The sequence below is a fragment of the Poecilia latipinna genome, unplaced genomic scaffold, assembly GCF_001443285.1.
Source record: "Poecilia latipinna isolate Pla-1442-1.1 unplaced genomic scaffold, P_latipinna-1.0 Scaffold480, whole genome shotgun sequence".
Taxonomy (NCBI): domain Eukaryota; kingdom Metazoa; phylum Chordata; class Actinopteri; order Cyprinodontiformes; family Poeciliidae; genus Poecilia; species Poecilia latipinna.
Window position 1 is genome coordinate 117645 of NW_015113096.1, and position 15885 is coordinate 133529.

The 15885-nt window shown below is 37.8% G+C and overlaps 1 protein-coding gene across 1 annotated transcript in view; it reads right to left on the reverse strand.

The window, feature by feature from the left end:
* Nucleotides 1-267: 267 nt before the first annotated feature.
* Nucleotides 268-15885, reverse strand: part of sfpq (splicing factor proline/glutamine-rich) — a 27332-nt gene continuing 11714 nt past the window's right edge. The window contains exons 10-12 of the transcript XR_001425889.1: nt 1123-1171; nt 949-1041; nt 268-371 (exon numbers count right to left, since the gene is read on the reverse strand). The gene's annotated coding sequence lies outside the window, so the exon portion shown is untranslated. The remainder of the gene's footprint in view (nt 372-948; nt 1042-1122; nt 1172-15885) is intronic.

A 15885-nucleotide genomic window follows, 5' to 3' on the forward strand; every position in this document is an offset into this window, starting at 1 on the left:
GTTAAAACGAGTTTGTTCTTCATTCAGTGACGTTACTCACAGCAGTAGAATATTCATAAATTTTACTTGATGCTTCAAGTAAAAGTAAAAAGTACCATGTAGTAAAAATACTCGTAATAGTACAATTCTCCCTGCCACAAAATTATTTAAATAAATGTAACTTGATACATTTATCGAATATAAGCCCAACTCTGGGCTTATATTGTCTGAAATTCTGCTATTTTTATTTTGGTTGAACAGCTGAATAAACTCAGGCAGGAACAAAAAACAGTTTTTGCTCTCTTATTTTCCAACAGAAAAACAGAATCTGTCCGGCAGATGTCCGCCCCCTGCTGGTTGCATCCCGGTACTGCAGCTTCACTTGCCTCATCCTGAAAGAAAAGAAAACAAACGTCAGGAAATGATTCCCCTTTACCTTTTTTCTTTATATTGTTTAAAAATCTTTGAGAAATAGAATGCAGAACAATGTAATGAAATTCGGCAATGAGAGCCGCTAAGAGGTTACAAATACTGAGACAATACTTTACAATAGCATATCCAATAAATTCATTAGAGAGAAAACTTAATGGCTTTCATATTGGTAAAATACCCAATAGTTTTTATATTTTGACCTCATTTTCAAAAAGAAGGTCAAACAAACACATAACGTCATTTAGCTAAGACCCAGTTTAGACACAGCCGCTCTTCAGTTACACAAGCTCACGGCTCCAGCGTTTAACAAAAACAATGGCGGACAACGTTAAGCTACTTAACCTGTTCAATTCAACACAGTTCTGATGAAGGATGTCTGTGTTACATGAGCACATTGGATGCCATGCTAAACCCACAGCACCATCTAGTGGCCTGGTGTGACATTTGATACTAAATGAAGCAAAAGATCTGTTCAAAGAAAAGGTTCAAAGAAAAGGGAGACGATGTTTAATAAAAGTCGAAACCTTTGACATTTACCTTCCTGTACTGAGTTGTGAACCATTTTAAATCTTCCTGATGGAGTTCAGCCTCCATGGCTTCCTGTTCTCAGACTTCAGGTGTGATTTTTACCTGCCAGAACAGAGGAGGACAGGAAGTCAGTCAGCTGGGAAAGCATCCAGAGTCCAGAGGTCACGCAGAAGACGACCTTACCATGGCTGCTCAGGTGGAACCGTCAGCCTCCTCTGATTGGTCGAGGCTCCTGAGGTGAGAAGAACACACAGTAAGAGCCTGGCTGTGATTGGTCAGCAGTGTGTGTCGGGACGGCCGTGTTACAATCAGTTAGAATGAGCTGCTGTTTGAGTCAGCAGGCATGAAGGCGGTCCTGGTACCGCAGCTGGTACCGACCCGGCAGAGCGGCACCAAAACTTTAAGACCCGACACCCTTTTAGACACAAGGGGTCATCTAAGGTCAACAGGGACATTCTGGCATCACACTGAGACTGGAGGGAGGACGGTTTGGGCCGATCGGATAAAAAGGTTCTGTTTGGAGAAATGGGTCACAGTGCAGACTGATAAAACTTCCTCTGAGGATCTGGGAGAACCAGAACCTCCATGAGCGACAGAAGAGTTTCCACACTGAACACCAACCACAGGCCGGTTCTGATCCAAATCTTCTGGTTCTGTTGACTGAAATATTTCCCTGCTAAAACGACTGCAAACAACCAGCTGAACAGAACCGAGGCGACCATCGACTGACCCAAAGTTTAAACTCAGTCAGAAAAACTGCAGAGGAAATAAAAAAAGCCCGACCCGGTCCAAACCACAGCGCTCCCAGTACCACCATGAAGAGCTACGAGTCCAGTTCAGGAGCAACAGAGAGTAAAACACAATCATCAGTTATTCTGCAATAATAGAGACCAAATGATTAATCAGGTCGTTTACTGCAGCAGAAAAACGTTTTGCAGCATAAACAGGAAGTGAGTCATCCAGAAAATATCACCGAGTTTCCAAACAATAGAAGAAGAAAAAAACTTTTTCCAATTCATGGATTTGTTTTTACTCCCCATCAGGGTTCTGCTGGCAGGAAGCCAAGAATTAAAACCTGAACAGTTTATGGATTTACTGCAGCAAAGTGAGGCTCCATCATGCAACACTTAGCAGATCAATAACTGAATTTAAGGTTGATTTCATTGACATTTTTGTCCATTCAGTCAAATTTTCCTCAATTAGAGCACACTGCCCAATTTTTAGTTCGACTTTAGAAAACTGGAAATCTTACGTCCATTATAAAACCGAGAAGGAAAAAAATTGCCCACATATGGAAAAAAGCTAATTTTTTTCTTTTCTTGCATAAATCAACGAAACTTCAGTTGTGCTCAAAACTATGAAACATTCAACAAACCTGAGAAGATTAACCCTTTAGAGCTGGTTTGGTGACATGAGGTCACTTTGAAATTGATGTGTAAACAGAAAATATTGACTCTGGATTATTTTCTCTAACGGATTAAAAACTGGCCGTCTTTGGGTCATTAAAGACAAAAATGTCCACTTCAACAAACTGCCATCAGATATCAGGATTTTAATCCTTTAAATGCCAGTTTGACTTTGTACAGATATTTTTAAAACAAAAAGAAAATTATTTCCCAGATAAACATTTTGAACTGTTAGATTTTGTGGAATCTGATTTACAATTTATGACCCAAGTCAAAAATGTCTCATTGACTCATTAAAACCAGCTTTTGTAATTCAAATGTAATTACTGATCTTAAAAATGTGCATTACATTTACAAAAAATAAAAATAAAACAAACACGACCTCCTGCTGAAGGTGAGGAGTTCACACCAGATCCTCCTTCATCTCACCTGGTTATTTTAGTTCCACCCAGAGGTTCTGGGTTCAAACAGCCACAAACGAGAGTTCTGAACGTTTCAGATCATTTCACATTAATCTTATTTAATCAATGTTTAAATATAATTATATCCGAGTTTCACATTTACACTTAGGTGTAAATAAAAACCTCATTAAATCCAATCCAACAGAAACTCTGAATGCCACAGAAAGGCTGCAAAGAGATGCACAATCATCCAACCATACATCTTTGAAAAGCAGAAGTAGAGCCTCCTGTACAACCAACAAGAATGTAGCAAGTGGTTTCTGCATAGTAAGCCAACAACAAAACACACGTCTTTTCCAGCAGCCATTGTACAGAGCACACAGCTATAAAACCAGCTGACCAAATGTGCTGTAGCTCAGTTTGGGTTGCTGGGTACCGGCGCTGTGCCATGAAGGTTTTGAAACTGCTCCTATTCTAGACACAAAAAACCATCAACTTGCTGCCAAAAACCAGCGGGATGGATTATTCAACCGCCTGGGACGGTTTTAAAAGCAGTAGAGACCCAAACGCAAGTACAAAAACATGCAAAGTGTGAATTTTGCACAGCATGTCTCTGTTAAGGAACACTGAACATGTTTCTGGAATTATTTCCATTTTTCACTGAATCAAATATAAAATGGTAACAAGAATAGGGTTTAAATTTCAGACATATGAAAATGAAACTGTTTCATTTATGGTAAAATATAGTTTAAATCTAATATTCTAACTTGGAGACAATTATGTTTCTGTTTAATTTCAGTCAGAATTTGATTTCGAGTTGCTTTGCCATCATTTAGGTTTCCATCGTTTCAGACAGGAAGCGACGTTTATGTGGAACGGGAAGTAAAACTGTAAATAAAGGAGCTACAGCCAAGAGACAAACATTAAGCTGGTTTCCTATCCTTTAGTTCATGGTTTAAGATGAACATAACAGAATAAACAGAAACCACCTGATTTTCCTGACCTCTATCATTTATTGGAGCTAATCAGATCAAAGTTCAGCAGTTTCAAAGATGATTGGATATTTTTCCATCCATAAGGGACCATAAATATTCCAGGACCAGCTCTACTAAAACATTTCCTCACAGGTTGTGATGTATGGAGCAGAAACAGATCCAGCAACAGCTTTTACACAAAACCTGCCTGATGTTTTTCTAATAGAAAAAAATAACAAGGCCAAAAGAAAATCAGCAGCACATGAATAAGAACGAAATCTGAATCAGTTTCAAATAGTTTAAGTAAATAAAAACCTTAACACGGCAGTGTTATGAATTTTCCAGGCACTTGGGGCCATTTTATAGCATAGCATATAATCAAGTAACTATACTTTCAGTTATTATAAAAATGCTATATATCAAATATCTCAATTTACGTCCTGATTTAACATCTTTAAGTTGGGCCTCTGTCTTTTTAAAAACTCCTGCTCTTTCTGAAACGCCGTCTGGGATGACTTTAGGAAGTCGCCCCAACATGGCTCCTTATCAACCCTTTGTTTTTACCAGTGTTGCTCTGAGCAGCAGCTCCTATAATGAGCTCTGCAGTGCTTTCTAACTGCTGCTGGCTAGTCTGAAGGAGCTGAGCCTTGAAGGCGGGGCTAAGTCCACCCAGGCATTTTGCACAGCTGAATGGTTGCCATGGAGATGAAAGGATTTCTCAAACATGTACGGAAAAAGGCAACACTGCAGGTATGTTTTTGATGAGGAAGTAGCATTACAACATGGCGGAAAGTCAATTTTACATAGTGCTGCCCCTTTAAAATGTAACATTTCCAGATCAGCACCATGAATATTTACATGAATTCAACCTCGTCTTTACAGTTATAAAAGAAAAAAAAAATCCCACCAATCAATTTTATCCTTTATATTAAAAGATAAAATGTTTGTTGAAAGAAGTTCAACTGAAGTTAAAATCCTTGTTTCTGGTTCTGCCTGGAGATACTCAGCATGTTACTCCACACATTCTGATTCCGGTTCTGACCCAGTCAGATACACACGGGTGTATTGTTGCAAACATACGGAGAAAGGTAAAGTACTGCCCACACACACATACAGCAGAGGTCAACATGGTGCTGCATTCCCACCCACACACCCCGGTCCAGGCCCGTTTCTGCACTGTGACGCCATCCTGTCAGTGTGATGCCAGAAGCCCTCAGCGCTCCTGAGAGAAGCACAGCTGCAATCAGAAACATGGAGGGGAGGGGACACTTACCTTACTGTTCAGATCATCTGTGTAAGCATACCTCTGGCTGCAGTGTAAACAAGTCCAGGCTCTACTGTCCACTGACCTCTGCAGAACTACTCATCGTCATAGTAACCCAACTGCAGAGGAGATGTGTGTATGGAGAAGCGGGCGGCCTGCCTCTGACAGCAGCTAACGCACCTCAGGTAGCCAACGTCACACACAACCACACACACACACAGCGTCCATCTGCAAACGTTAAGCTGCCAGTGGAGGCACTTCATGTTGGGATGCACTGGAGGTCAGAGGTCAGATTACACCCCTCTGGGTCGGTCCAGTTCTTCTACTGAAAATGTGCACTGAAATGCTAACGATACACATGGCTAACACCAATAATTAACATGAACGTGATGCTAGCTGTTAACTGAACACATGCAGAGCAGCAGGTAAGGCTGCATGCTGCCAGTTCTGGTCTGAAATATCCAGTTATGAAGCCAATTATACGGAGAACTCACTGAATGCTGCACTGTGCACCATGACCCTAATCACCTGTACCTACAGATGCAACCAACAATTATGTTGATGATTAATCACCCAGATAAAAAATTGGCACATTGTGCAGATTTTTAATTTAACAACTTAAGTCTTTTTACATACATTAGAGATATATTAATACAAATGAAGACATAATAAATGTATTGTCTAAAATGCAATAACAGCATTGCTTTAGTGAAAATGGACCAGGTGAAGCTAAAACTATGCCTCTTGAGTTTTGTGTTTTTATCCTAAATATACATTTTCAGCAGGTAAATACAGAACTGAATGTTCGTCTTTCAGTGCCAATTAACAATACATAGATTTCTAAATTAGTCGACTATTTCAATAATCAATTAATTATAATTAATCTGATTAATTGTTTCAGGCTTATTTATATCTAACCTGCAGTGGGTGTTCAGGCAGGAAGGGCTTCAGCTGAAAAATAACTGAATCTGAAACCATATTCATAAAAATCCCAACCTAAAGATGGAACATATGAGTTTGTTTCCTTAAGGCTGACTTGTTATTGTGAGTTGAACTGAAATGTTAGCATTAATATTTCATGCTGGTCAACCTCGAAGCACGGAAGGTAAGCTGCAGAAGATTCCCAGGTAAATAGCCTTCCTACTAGAGTTTAATAAACTCTGATGCAGTCAGTCTGATGTTTTTATTACTGACTGGCTAATTCAATTCAAAAGTCATTAAAACATTCAGTAATAGTTCAATATCTCTTCTGTGATGGAAACATGTCTGGGTTTCCTGACTAACAGGGGGAAACATTTTCATTTCTGCTCCAACTGAAGCAGGTTGAAGGTTGAAGTCTCCTAGCCCACAGTGCTAAAGCAACATTTCATAATAACTAAATAGGATTTAACAGCATTAGGAATGCAACTAGAAAATCGTTCAGGCAGTGGGTGAAACCCAGATCAGACGTCCACATCCAGGTAATAAACATCTTCCCATGAAAAAAATGCATTTTGAAGACTTTTGTGAAGACTTTTTTGAATCCAAAACTTTTATTTACTTTAATCATGAGGAGAAAAGGTTCAAACTTTCTCTATCAGCACAGTTGAAGAGTGGAATTCTGGGTAAGTTTTCTGTCCCAAGAAACATTTCCATGTCTGTTTCTAGTTTTAAAAGCTCAGCTACAGGTGAGCAACACGCTTACTGCCAAACAGGCAGCATCTAGCTGCGTTTCCATTTTAAACGTGTGCAAAAATTTGTCACCATTAGTATATTCTGCCAATGTTAGAGAAAAAAGCAGAACAATTTTACAACTGCAGTGTTTCCATTAAATAGAAAATGCAATAAAAATCAGACGTGATTAAGTTTGGTCACGCGACAAATCATTGAAAAACATGCCGTGCCATTTTCCTCCCATCACTTCCTGTCATCTTTGTCATTTCTGTCAGTAGCAACATCCTATTGCTAATCACATAATGCATGTGATGCAAAAAAAAAAATAGTTTACCACTGCTGTTTTACGGAGTACACTGATTTTGATGCAGTAGAATAACTACCATGTCAACGTAGCACAAAAACTTGTGGTTTTTTTGTTTTTCCAAAATTGGCATTTCCACTTACCAAATTTATTTTTGGAATTCCAATTTACACAATTTTATAGTCAATGGAAACGCAGCTAGTGATCAAAGACCTTTTGATAAAATTGATCACAATTTTTTCTTACAAAAAGAGCAAAAAATAAAAAGCATCAGGCTGATTTATCTTACAGATAATTTGTTCACGCTCATTATGGAGTACCACAGAGTTGTGTGCTTGGATCCCTTTTCTTCGCTGTATATGTTCTTCTGTTATCAGACAGGATGGGGTATATTTCCACAATTATGCAGATGATGTACTCAAAGCCTGATGAATCTAATAAATTAGGCAGACTACACACTTCTTAAAGACATACTCAGTTTTCTGCTGTTAAATTCAGACAATGTGGAAGCTCTTTGGAGCAGAGCATCTGAAAAACAAACTCCGTACTTAACTTGGATCTCCAGTAATATCGTACAAAGACTTCGCATCACCTTTGACCGGGACAGGTTCCTTCTTTCACCTGCACAATTTTACAAAATGAAAAACATCTCATACCACAGTGACATAGGAAAACTAGTCCATGCGTTTGTAACTTTAAGGCTGAACTATTGTAATTCTTTACTACCATAAAGTTAAAAAACTGAAGCACTAAAATCTAGAAGATTCATCATATGAGATCTGATTGGTCCATATGTTCCCAACAGACACTTCAAAGTGCAGTAGTGAAGTAGAACGGGAGGTAGATCTTTTATCACCCAAGTTTTTTTCCAACACACTTTTAAAACTTGACCTTTTTGATAAAGTTCAGAATATAAACTAGTTGTACCCATCTTGAAGCATCTCTGCAGGTATGCTGCTGTAGGCATGGACTGCTGGAGGATACACTGACCACTTTTTCTAACTACCATCATCATCCACCATCATCCCATACCTGCTGAAACGTTATCGACTGGAAACAATTAGTTGGAAGGAAGGTTTACTCCTTGATCCAACTGGCTGGTGTGTTGGATAAAAACCTTTTACTGTTGGGTGTAATAAACTAAATTGCACTGCATTAAAATGAGGATCAAATGGGAGTTTTTGTTAATGAATTTGAATTAGTTCTTGTGATTGCAGTGAGATGAAAATGCATTTCTTGATATGAAGTGAATCTGTTCTCTTGCAAAGTGCCTTGAGTTGAGAATTGGTGATAATATAAACTGAATTTAATGGACATGGAATTAAAATGTAAATCTATAAAATTGCAGTAAAACAGCCAATTACAACAGCTGCTATGAACCGTAGTCATGACATTAGATATTGTCAACAATAGTGTAAACTGCAATAAACCCAAAGCTTCGTTTTTCTCTGTGTGGTGAGAAACCTCAACGAAGCTCATTTCTAAAACAACCAGGCTGATAAAGCATCTGTTTTAGAGTTAAGAGAAAATGTTGGCTTTCAACGGTCGAAGGAATCCAAACTACGCCAGTTCCCAATGTTAATGATCAACGAGGGAAGTACGTTCTCTGCAAGTTTATTTTTTACCAGAGCAGCACATGAGCAACAAAAGGGCATCTGCAAAGGAGGTAAACAGGAGTTAATGATGAACTGACGGGAGACAATGCTGACATTTTCCTTTGGAGAGCAGAATGCACAAATTGAGCAAACTTTTTCACTAAGAGATCAGAAATTACATCGTTTCAGACCAAAGGTAACCTCCAGGTTAGTGCTACAGTAAAACTATGAGAATGTCAGCACTAAAGCAGATTTACAAGACGAAATGTGGAAAAAAAAAACTTCAGCAAATGATTTGTTCATAATAATCAAAGGGCAAAACTGCAGAAAATTCTTAGTAAAAATCAACTACAGAGCTTTAAGCCCAATTTAAACCTAATGTAAAATAAGTCTGGTTTCCTCCACTGTTGATAAAAATCACTTCATGCCTTTTTCCAATGCAGGTGATTATTGTCAGTGAGTCATTTTATGCCTGAATATCGGCTACTTACTAAAATACACTGAGGTCCACAGATCAGTGGTGTCAAAGCCTTTGATTTTTGGCCACATCAAGATCACAAATGTCCTCAAAGGGCCGATTGTGGCAGAATGAAAACGTACATAAACTGAAAACATTAATAGCAGCCCCTGCATTCGACTTAACGAAACCTGTGTACTTCTTAAAATTAATATTGAACACCTTTCACACTGGAGTAATTTGGCAGTTTACAGATAAAACAACTTATCTTCAGCCTAGAGGGCCACATAAAAAGCTATGGAGAACAAAAAAGTTCAAGCTTGTTTTAAATAATGAAATTAAAGAGGGGAATTCTGGGAGTTTGTACCCATGTCACTGACGATTATTTTCAAACTTCCCCAGTGCTTTTTGGAGCACAGCTCCTACTGCCAAAAAACAACAATTTTCATGTCTGTTTTTGTTGTTTGTGGTTAAAAAGCTCAGCTACATGTGAGCAACGTTTCCTGCTGAACTCCGCTCCACCTGGGGTAACCGGACAGGCTGAACTAAACACATGACCAAAGCACCAGCGACACATCAGGAAGATATTTCAGTGCCTGGATTTCATTTATGATGTTCATACCAGAGCTTCTGAGATACCATTTAATATTAAATGGTATCTCAGACGATACCAATTATAATAGATTGTATTTACATGACAGATTACGGTTCGTTCATATTGAAAAATCTTCACACATCAGGATTACTTATGGAGTACCACAGGGTTCAGTGCTTCCTCCTATTTTCTTCACTATACAGACTGAACTAATACGGTCCAGCAGAAGCTACAGACTTTCTTGGTTCCTTTCCATAGTCCAACATCTTAAAGATGATCAAACCTGTTAAAGAAGAACAAATTGTATACAACACCAACAAAGAGACACAGCAATACAAATACACAACTTAGCTAAATCAGTACTATGACTGACGTCTTGCTATGCATGATGTTTTATTGTAAAAAGAAAAGCTAAACATTGCTATATATGCAGTTTTATTTGGCTTTTCAGTTTGTGACTCAAGATGCCTTTTAAGTTAACACTCCAAGATGTCCAAACATCCATCAATGCCTATTCCATAATTAGAGAATTATATGAAAGGATTTAAAAACGTTTTCCAATGTAGGAATATCTTTTATTTTGCAAGTCATCTTGAGTATTAATCTGGTGATGCTGAATTTATATAGTTTACCAGATTAAATCATAAATATGTATACAACTCATTTTGCAAACAATAATTAACGTTGTGGGGGGAAATGAGGATTTCTACTCAAATAGAAGGAAGTGAAAATTATCACAACTTTCCACAACTTCATCCAGAAACTCAAACTTCAGCTTTTTGAGCCAGTAAGATTATAGTACATTGGACAAAACAAATGGACTTATATTTAAAAATGCATTAAAAACAAGTTTGAAGTATATTCTTTAAACTTTGGATATATGTTTAATTATATGCCACTAAATATTTGTGATACTATAAAAAATAAAAAATCCCCAAAAATAGAGGAAATAATTTCACTGAGGAAAGAGCAGGAGAAAAATCCCAGCACGGCTGTTGATCTTGTAAATCATCTTATCGTAAAGCTATTTGTCCTTGTTTGAAATAAACAGAAATACTATAAAATAAAGCACATTTGCTGCTTGGATCTATAAATTAAATCAATGTTACAATGTCTTACAGTCCAAAACCTTTAGAGCTGGTCAGACCTGTTAAAGAAAACATTCATACAACACAAACATGTAACATCCAAGCAGAACAAGCCACATTTATCCAATGTTAAAAGTCACGTCTGATCTGATTTAGGCTGAAAATAAGGCCTTCATTAAGTTTGAAAAAATGTATAAACTCTTACCCGTTATAAACTCCAATGTTCCATTTAAATATTCTTACACATCTCACAATTCCTACTTTGAAGTGGAGGCTTAAAACTTTCCTTCTGAATAAAGCTGATGGTCTGGTTCAGATTATCCGGAGCTTTCTCTGTAGCTACGCTGCTGCAGACTGAGGCTGTTGGCAGTCAAAATTACCTCCTACTTTCTCCTACTACTCTCCAATTTGCATTATTTGCTGCCATGTCAGTTTTAAACTTTACATTCTTTCGTTTTCTTCAAATAAGCTATTCCTGGTCTTGTGTTCAGTTGAGCTCTAAACTCCTCTAGCCTGTAAAAGTGGCTCAGAGTTTCTCTTTGGCCGTTTTTCTCCAGATGAAGCCTCTAAATGAGCTACTGCTGCCACTAATATCTTACTTTTCTCTAACATAGAAAGCACTCCACTGCACAGTGGTGCAGTTGGTAGCAATGTTGCCTTGCAGCAAGAAGGTCCTGGGTTTGATTCCCGGCCTGAAGTCTTTCTGCATGTTGTCCCTGTGCTTGGTGGGTTTTTATGGGGGTACTCTGGTTTCTTCCCACAGTCCAGAAACATGACTGCCAGGTTAACTGGTCTCTAAACTCTCTGTAGGTGTGGTTGTGTGTGTGCATGGTTGGTTGTCCTGTCTGTCCCTGTGTTGCCCTGCGATGGACTGGCGATGTGTCCAGGGTGACCCCGCCTCTCGCCCATTGACCACTGGAGATGGACACCAGCACCTCTCGCAACCACAGTAGGGAAGATTATGTAAGATAATGGATGGATGAAGAAAGTTCTCCTGAATCAGTGCTCATGTTTTTGTGTGTGCTCTGTCTTCCCAAACCACCAATCGGTCGTAGCAGATGGACGTTCAAAGTGAGTCTGGTTCTGGTTCTGCTGGAAGTTTCTTCCTGTTACTGGGGAGTTTTTCCCTCTTCACTGTTGCTACATCCTCATCCAGGAGGAGTGAATGGTGGAAGTCAATCTGATGCAATCTGTTGAATTTCCTTAGATAGAAAACCAATAATCTAAACTTGGTGGATTGTTTGATAACTGGGATCAACTAGATTGGATTTAATTGACTTGGAAAGTGTATGATTGAATTGTAAGGACTTTTTTTTGGTAAATTGCATTGAGTCGACATGTTGTGAACTTGTGTTTCTCATCTTCTAGCTTCAATCAAATAAAATAAAAAAGCTGAAAAAAAGTCTGACAGATAAAAACGACAAAATAAAAAGGTCCAAAAACTGACATCTGGATCCGTTTAAAAGTTTCCTTCGGAGTTCAGTAAAAAATGGGAATCAATCAGAAAGAACAATATGGAAAAAAGCTTACCATAACGCATGCAGGTCCATAATTATTCATACCCCAGTCAGATTAAGATTTAGGGTTAATCTTAAATGTACCAACTGGAAGTAATAACATTTGCTCAGAGTAAACAATGCAAACAGCTGCTTGGTAATTAAAGAAGCATTTAACTGCTGCATTATCAATTCGTGTTCATCATGAAATAATCATAACATGAATCTTTTGTTTTTTTGGTGACTCATTCAGGTGATTTTGAGCGATTTGCAAACAGAAATAGACTTATGTCTTCATTTAAACTGCCAGGGGTTTGAATATTTTTTGGATTAGCTGTAAATGACTGATGTAAAAAAAAAAAAAAGGTAATTACTTTTCTGTTATTCAGGATCTGACAAAAGCTGTCAGTAGTTATGAAAGTGTCAAAGATTATCCAGAACACTTTTGAAATATGGACAAGATAATTTTATGAAACATTTATTTTAATTTTTAAAAATGACACCATGGTTTTATTCACAATCTACTAAAAGGCTAAAAATTGTCTAATTTAGTCGCAATAGACAATAATTGCTGATAAATACCAAAAGGCCGCAGACATTTATTATGGGATTTTAATATTTCCGTAGATATTAAAGCTGAAAGATACATTACCTTTTTAAAAAACAGGATGTTTACAGGTTGGTTACATGTCTTCTCCAACTTCTGGGTTTTCAAACTAGGATCCAATCAGAGGTGATCCTCATGCCAAAAAACAGAAAACCCACCAAGTTTGGGGTTTCACAAATTAAAAAAAAAAAAAAAAAAAACTGTCCAAACTGACAAATGTATGAATTTTAATTCCAGAGTAAAAGATTTGATTCAGATTCTTTAAAAATTAAAATAAAAAAGTGAAACAACCGTTTTTTTGAAGGCCCTTAATAATTGTGCTTAGAGGCCAAAGCTGGTAGTAAAATTATTTTACCACATAGGGTGGAAAGTTGAAATCCAAACTGCTTTTCAACGTTTATAAATTCAGTCTGGATTTATTCAGTTTATATTCTGACCATATAATTATCTGGGATGTTAAAACTATGAACAGGAAACTGCAGCTTCTATTCTTCTCCACTCTGAAACCTGAGTGAAATAAAGATTGTTTTCTGGACATGACGGCCAGTAAGGACCCTGTGAAGATCAGACTGCAGTCCAGAGTTTTATCACGGTACCAAGCAGCAAGGACAATACTCCTCCCACTCAAAAGGTGGCGCTAAACACATATGGTGTCAGATCATGAGCAGAAGAACAACAACGCTTGTTCTTAAATGAGAAGACATCTGCTGCTTTAACCAGAGAGGATGATTTATCCCTCAGGAACCAGGTATAAAAATAAATGTCAATATTTTGGTGAGAAATTGATATTTGTGCATTCTTTTCTCCTCATCGGAGTAGACCATTTCATCACCCCAGCAATTAGCATTGTTGTCCAGCAGATATTCAAAATGGTGTCACACAAACAACCGAGGAATCCGACATTGTTGTTTAGTCAAAGTCTGGCAGTATAAAACTAGAGGTGCAAAGAGAGACTTCCTCATTAAATACCGACACCATGATGCTCAGTAACTAAAAACACCATACTGAGGTTTTTGTTTATGGTTAAGGTAAGACCACTCAAGCAATGAACGAAAGATATTTTTTAACAAAAAACAATAATTCTTGATATATAATAGGTTCTACCATCTATCCAGACCGAACTCAGCGCTGCTCATTAAGCACAAAGGATGCTGACTGGGATCAAGATGTTTTGCCTTTGAAACCGTTTTACATTTTAAGGCACATTTGCTACAGTAAAGAAACGTCATCTTCTTGATAAATCACTCATTGTATTGAGTCAAATTCAAAATTGGCTAATAATGACATTTACATGCAGAACCGTATGAAACTTGAGTGCCAAGCATGCGTGTACAACAGGTCACAACATGGCAACTTGGTGAAAAGAAAAAGATCAAACCGAGTCCATGTAAACTGGAGAACGTCAAAACTAAAGCAATTCTCTCAGTAAGAGAAAGAAAAGATGGACGCAGCACAGAAGGGCAACCAGCTGGTGTGAAACACCAGCAATCCTCAAAGAACGTAGGGCCAGACACAGAAATGTCATCAGTCCGTTGTTGGGATCCAGAAAAATCACTAAACTACGGCTAATAAATGAGCTGTTGACGAATGCTAAGTGCTACATGCAGGGAGCTCACTCAGCTGCTAAAAGGTACAATTTTACCCTCTTTGCAAAAGACAAACATTTGATGATTTTTAGTACAGAATCTGGCATATTATACACGGTTTTAGATTAGAAATATTTCTTTTATGAAAATTCTGTTCATGTTTCAAACTTGAGACAAAGTGAAGGGCAACAAAAGGGTTACCAATGCCTCTAGTCAATTTTTAAACGTTAATGTGAAATGTTTTATTTCTGATCTGCTTTTGAACTTAAAGTTTTCATACAAAGTGATGTTTGAATTGTACTCCATTTTAAGCAATAATAAAAAAAAAAACTTAAGTTGTTTTCAAAAAGAAAATGCATGCTTTCACTCCTGTGCATTTAAAACCGAGTGTCAGAGAAATAAGAGGTAAACTAAAGATGAAAACTGCTGCAGAGGGTCACATCTGGACCGCGCTGGTCCGTGTGTTAACACAGGACCGGTTACTGGAGTCCATGCTTGGACAGTTTTCTGAGTAATTGTGACACTTCTGAATAAAACAGATTCAAAAATAGTCACAAGGCACCACAATTTGACGCGTCTGCCACCACCCAGAGGCAGCTGGTGGGGCTTGTTGCCCTTAAGATGGCAGTGATTTAGTAAAGTCATAGTTGGGCTGTAATTTGTGGGACTAAATTTAAAGAACAAAAATAACGTTTTGTGGGAACAAAACATCCCATTTTGACAGCAACGACAACCTCCTGAGGAGAATAATAAACTCTTAACACTCAGGCAAGAGCAAGCTGGTTGAAACTGCTCTGACTCAAAGATCATAAGACATTTCATGAATGTGTGGAAAAGGTCACAAGCACATTAGAGGCATTGAACCCTTCCAGTAAACACTGACTCAATGAAACGAAGCGAACCGTCAATCCAATCACAGACCTACTGGGAATGAGCGATTCTGAAAGCAGAGATACCAGAGTTCAATGGAGTGATCTGCTGTACACCAATTAGCAAACTAAAGAGAAGCGAGTGTGACCAAACAGCTGGACTGACTGAGAAACTTCACTGAATACTGAACTGCATGTGTATGTGGTCATTAGCCCAACTTTGAACCCAGGAAGCCCTCACAGACCCAACGTGATTGGTTTACTGCCAGTATTTCTTCAGTTATCATCTTGCTGTAGGAAAATGGTGGAATCAGAATTGAGGTTTAGGAATAAACGTTAAAGGTTTGTCCTGATGGAACCAGTTTGTCTTTATTATAGTCATGTTTCAACTCCAAATAGTATTTTATGGCACAAACAAAGCCATAGGAGGTTCAGAAAGGTTACAGTTATCACTTCACGACGATTCACAGAAAAATACATCTAGAAATGAAAAGGATACATGGTCTGAAAGAACAACTGGATCACACCGGGGTGACCTTTCTACACTAATGGCAATACAAAGTAAAAAAAAAAAAAAAAAAAAAAAATGACTTTATTTTAAAAACAAAAAATTAAAAGGAAAAAAAAATGGAAAAATTTTAACTTAAAAAA